The sequence below is a fragment of the Glycine soja genome, chromosome 2, assembly GCF_004193775.1.
Source record: "Glycine soja cultivar W05 chromosome 2, ASM419377v2, whole genome shotgun sequence".
Classification (NCBI taxonomy): domain Eukaryota; kingdom Viridiplantae; phylum Streptophyta; class Magnoliopsida; order Fabales; family Fabaceae; genus Glycine; species Glycine soja.
In genome coordinates, this window is record NC_041003.1 from 26,162,328 (window position 1) to 26,168,773 (window position 6,446).

Sequence of the window (6,446 nt, forward strand, 5' to 3'; positions counted from 1 at the left end):
AAACTCTACATAATCTTTTAGTGCGCACCATTTTATAAACACTACAATTCATAGTCATATATATGAACAAACAAAAGCCCTATATCAATCTACATACGAATTATTTCAAATACACATATAAACAAATAATTTTTAAAAAAAACAAATTCATACAAAGATATTAATAATTAAAAAAATAAAACTATCAGGAATTTTAAAAAAAAATCAAAATCTGTAAGCAATACTGATCAAGTTGATCCGTATGGTTTATACGGATCATGTTGATCCATTTGTTTAATATCAACTTACATATCAACTTCATCTGTATAATTCATATGAATCAAGTTGATCAGTATGTTGAAATTTGCCTTACGGATCATCTAACACACTCACCTAGCAACAGTGTACTTGGTGTACCTCCGATGACGACAAACCAACCTCTGCAACAATCACCGACCCGTAACACTTTCACCTCGACCGAAGCAACACCTCTCTCAACAATGGAAAACCAACACGAAAGGGAGAAAGGGAAGTAGAAACCATACACGCGTAAATGAAAAAAAGCAGAGAAACCAACTTAAAAAGGAAGAAGAAGGCACAGGGGCATTTACAAAATTAATTAAAATTGTTGGGTGCATAAGCAATAACTCTGGTGCACCTAGCATCACCCCTATAGTGTGGGTGTGATCTTTTCTAAAATCTGAAGTGAGCTTGAATTCACACTTTTGATGGCGTGATGGATGTCAACCGCCCATGGTCTTTCGCAAATGTAAAGGAATTCTAGTGCTTTTTTTTTATCAAATAGCTGTAAATTGTTTTTACGCTTTTTTTCATATGGGTTGATTTTAAATTATCATTAAAAATGAAATAAGATTTAGCATGTGTCATAACTTAATAACTTTTACTTTTTTAACTGAAATTATAAAATGTTGTATGATTTCAATTTTTTTATTTACGACTTCAAAGTCGTATATGTTATTTTTTATTTTACGAATTTGAAGTCATAAGTTTTTCTTTTTTTGTATATATTTTACAAGTTTGAAGTCATAATTTTTACTTTACCTGTAAAGTTTTTTTTAGGATTTTTTTTAGTTTTTTCTTTCAATTTTTTTAACAAAAATGGTAAATAATTTCATTTATTTATTTAATTATTAAGTAAATAATTTTAATTTTGCATGTTATTAGTTTTATTTAATATCTTGTATATATTTTTAATGGTTTTATTTAATATGTATATATTTTTTAAATAATTTTTAATTAAAATATTTTATATATTTTTTGAATATTATTTTATTTAATAAATTTTGTATATTTAAAATTTAGATAATTTTTTAATAATGTTATTGAATTCAATTTTCGTAAATGATATAGATAATAATTAATACTTAAATTTTAAAAGATGCTCATTGTATAGAAATGAAGAATATAATCATAGTAATTGTCTATACAAAAGTAAACGGTTAATATAGTTTCTATTTTTATTATAAGTTAATATTAGTAACAAAATATAAATTTATTTGTTTTAAAATTTAGTTTTTCAAAATTTAAGTATTTTTTATTATTTGTTTCATTACAAAACAAATCAAATTCAATAACATTATTAAAAATTTATCTAAATTTTAAATATACAAAATATATTAAATAAAACAATATTCAAAAAATATATAAAATACTTTAAATAAAACAATATTAAAAAAAACATATACGACTTTGAAGTTGTAAAAAAGTTACAACTTCAAATTCATAATATATATATATATATATATATATATATATATATATATATATATATATTTACGACTTCAAATTCGTAAAATAAAAAAAACATATACGACTTTGAAGTCGTAAATAAAAAAAATAAAATTGAAGTTGCAAAAAAATTTATAACTTTAGTTAAAAAAAATAATAAGTCATAACAGATGTTACGACTTCTAACTCAAGAAGTCATAACACCTCCTACGACTTATCCCATTTTCGATAATAATTTAAAATCGATCCTCATATGAAAAAAGCGTAAAATATTTACACCCATTTGATAAAAAAGCCAAAGTCTAGAACGACGCAGGTCATGGCAGGGATGAACATCACCCTCATGCCCAATTTGAATTTTTTTAATGTTAAAAAGGGCAATGCTAGTTCAATGGCTAGATGTCACCCATACCCACCTAAGACATAAAACAAAAAGAAAAGAAAGCATAAAGTGGAATAAGGAAATAAAAAATATTACGAGAAAAACTGAAGGAGTTGGGTTGCCCCTAACAAGTGCTCGTTTAACACCATGAGCTCGACAGTTGAACATCTTTAACTACTCTAGGTTGGAATAAGAAGGACAATTGACATTGTCTCTCGATTTTTTGTCCATGGAAGTACAACTTCAACTACTGCCCATTTACATTGAAGAAGTCAGTTTCTTTGTAACACTCTAGGCGAATCACACCAGAATGAGAGAGATCCAGAGGTTGTATATGTATGGAAATGTACAGTTGAGAATGACTTAAAAGAATTAATTGTACTACCTATACGATCAAGATACATCTACTTTTTAGTAGCTCATCACTTAAAAACTCCATATTTTAGCATGTTTGACTTGGAGCAATTATGGGATGAGTGATCTTTTAGGAATCTTATCAGAAAGCATGTGAGTAAGGACAAAACACGTTAAAAAGTCTTGTGTTGGTTTGTGGGAACAATCATTGATCCTAAAAGCAATTAAAACAGAGTGTCGAAGTCTCAGAAAGGGCTACCTATAGAGGGTTCTAATTGGTGGAGAGTTTTGACCAACAAGGAGTTGAATGAAGTGTCACCGTGTGAAGTGTCATAATATGTGAGGCACGAAGAAGTCGACAATGAAGATGTTACATTGTTCACTTCCAATTTTCCACAGCTCACTACTACAAAGGTGTTGTTTTACAATAATGATTCTAAGACGGTTCCGTGGAACCGTCTTAGAATATGATGCGGTGACATTTTTGTAATTAGGGAAATGAAAATAGTTCTTTACGACTACCGTCTTAGAATGTGTCTCGGTGGAAATCTCGTAATTAGGTGTATTGAAAACAAAGACGGTTTTACGTATAAAACCGTCATCGTTTTGTCAACTTTTTTTCCCCTCCCGTGCACCCTAGCTTCAAGCTTTGTTTACCACTATGTCTTGCTGCCTAGCTCCCTCACGCTCCACTCGATCATTCTCGTCCCTCACTCGATCACTCTCCTCCCTCACTCAATCATTCTCCTCCCTCACTTGATCAGTCACTCTGCTGCCTCCCTCATTGCGTTACTCGGTGCGTCATTTGCGTATCATCATAGAGGTACATTTTCTTTGTACTCCCATGTTTGTAGGAACTATCGTGTCTGCTGCCAATTTTTCCAAGGATGGATTTTGAGGTTTACATGAAGAAATATTTCAAAACTTCAATCTGTTTGTGCTATCACACATAGAGAATGAGGCAATAGACATTTGGTCCCATCTGTTTGTGCTATCACATGGTGCTCCACACTCTTGTACTTACCATTGGTGATAACCTGTTTTTTCACCAAGTAGTGTTTGATATTAGTAATTTTGTTGCATCTAAATTCTTTGTAAAAATGTCTACTAGGCATTATTACAAGAGTCAACAATTTTTGAATAGATGACAATTTATGATTGAACGAGAGCATAAAAAACTTTTACATTATCAGTGTATTCTAATGAAATAAATTTACCTCAAGCTGATCACCAATATTAGTGTTAATAGTGGTGGAGTGGCGCATATGAGGCACATAAACCCACTAGCCATCTTTGAGAAGCTACAGTCCATTGACCTTGTCATCCTGGAAGAGAAGGATAATTCCACCAGCATTAGTGTGGGGACGAAGACCCTTCTTCACCAGCACTAGGTTGGGGCATGGAGGGTAGTTGGCAACCTTGGTGCCAAAAGTTGGTCCTCTTGATCCATAAAAAGCCTTCTAGAGGTACCCTTTCCATAGGCCAAGATTCTAACACAACAAGTCCAGCAGCTGCTCTACTAGTTTCTCTAACCTCAAACCAAAATCCTTCATCACCTTCCTGCACCATTACCTCATCTTAGAATCTTGTAAAAGAGATATACATAGCTGCTTGTAAGAAATGATGTTCAATCTTAAGGACTTGTTCTTGTATCCATTTTGTCAAGTCAAAATATAGGGGCAAATTCTGTCTATTTTTTGGGACTTTGTGCTAACTTGTATTTGTAAAATACTTCATGTCATCCATATGCAATATTGTGTAATGTTATTATAAATGTTTTGTTTTATTGTAACATGTACTCATCAATGAGATTAGGGATCTCTGAGATGTTTGATTCAGGGAGGTGACACAAGTGGAAGGTGCTCTACCAATCCATATCCTTGGCCTTAGTTTGGACAGCATGTAGACCTTTGCTTGCCACTAATTCCTTGAACCTCTCTTCCATGCATTTCATATAGTGCTCTTTGGTGAACCTCTCTTCCATGCATTAATGCCATGATTCACCAGCTATAAGAATTTTGAAAGCAATGAAACAGTAAGAGACATTAAGTGTGTGTTATTTTTTCCCTTGGGGAAGTTCCAAATGTACGTTCAAGGAGAAAATGGTGCCCGACAAGTTGTTGGCTACTAAATTGCTTTTGGAACAACTTGTTTAGTCAAAGTTGGGTTCCTACTTTTACCTTCGACCGTACAACTTATGTTTTTGTAATAATAAGGATTCCTAGAATTTGTCCCCATATTTTGTGGTTCTCTAGTGGGGTGAGCAGAAGGAATTATGTTTAAGACTATTCTGTTTTGGGAGATATCTTAGTGTTCTGTTTTGGGATGTTCTCCACATGGTTTAACGTATTTTGAATTTTTTATTTATTGATGTTGCATTTGTTTCTCTATTTAGATGGATGCTTTATTGGATTACGTATTTGTACAGTCTGGTTCTCCCTATTTTTATAAGTTAACTTCATTTCTGCTCCTGCCAAGACTTTAACAGTAGCAGAATTGGAGAATTTTTATTTTCTTGTTTTTTCTTGTGTTAAACTGAGGTTATTCATATGTGATTTATTCATTTTTTCCTTGTAGTCCATATAATTCTGGTGTCAGGCTAGACTATAGCCCAACTTCCCCCCAATCTAGGTATGCATATTATTTATGTATTGATCGTTCTTTTAACAGCTGAAATAGTATGGAAGGCATATTACTAAGCGTGGTTTGTTGTTCTTATTTTTTTGTTTGATTATTTGCAGTCCCAGTGCGTGTTACTCACCAAATCAACCCAGTTAGTCACCGTCGACAAGCACCCAGGGCACTCCACAAACTAGTGACAATGATGAATGATAGAGCCACTAGATGAGGTAAACTAACAGGTTGTCTAAAGGACGAATATATGGCTTATCTTATTGGATGGATCATTTATAATCTAAATAGATAAGAGGTACTACAGTCAAACATAGGTAAATCCAAAGAGTAACAACTTCTTTACCAGTAATATATACAAAATTTAGCCAATTAACTTTACTACTTATGAGATAATATCAGAGTGATAGTGAAGGTGATTTGTTAATAAAAATGGGGAAACAAGAGATTAACAAATTCCCTTCATCAACAAAACTTGATAAATGCCTAGAGATGTGTCCTCTCTCTCTGTTCAAATTAAATTACTACTCTAGTTGTGTTAACCTTGGTATTTTGAAAAGTATTCAAACCAATTTGATGGCATCCATGCTCAATTCAAAATAATAGATACATGACCAACAAACTAAATTATAAAAATAAATGTAATTACATAATTAAATGCGTGGACTTAAACTTGAGGATCAATCTCCAACTTAGAATTGGACCAACTGTTCTTGGTCTTGTGATTTGTGAATACCCAAACACAGAAGCTAGTAACTTTACTACATACTAGAAGTTAGAATGCACAAAAAATAATACTATGTCATTGAAAGACCATATGATTAATGAAATTGATTAGAATATACTATATTGCTCTGAATCTAAGGCATAATTGTTAAGACATTGAACTATAGTAACCAAATTCAAGTTAAACCAATCACACTATTTCAAAATTATGAAAATTAGCCCTCTAACTTAGATGATGTTGATACATCAAATTAAATTGAAACTAACCATGACTCTCATTTTTTGTGATCTCGTGCTTCAATCTGTAACGTGCATAAAAAAGGAAGGAGATTTGGCAGGAAATTCTATTAGAAGGGAGGGACATGTGGCTCATGAACCGCACAGTGAGGGAGGCAGGCGTAGCACAAGGTTGAGGAGGGAGAATATAAGGCTGGAGGATTACACGTTGTAGGATGATTCAGAGGTGATTCCTTTCCCCTGTTCTCTACTTCTTCTCTGCTGAGAGCTATTCTCTTCCCTTTGTTAATCCTTCTCTCATCTTACCCCTTTCTCTCAGGTGATCTTGTTGCCAGTATACGACCGAGGAGTATGCCACAATCTTCATGCTTCCTCTACTTCGTTGCAT

The 6,446-nt window shown here is 32.7% G+C and overlaps 1 pseudogene; it reads right to left on the minus strand.

Annotated features, from left to right (window-relative positions):
- Positions 1-3,382: 3,382 nt before the first annotated feature.
- On the minus strand, positions 3,383-6,446 carry LOC114374122 (annotated as a pseudogene).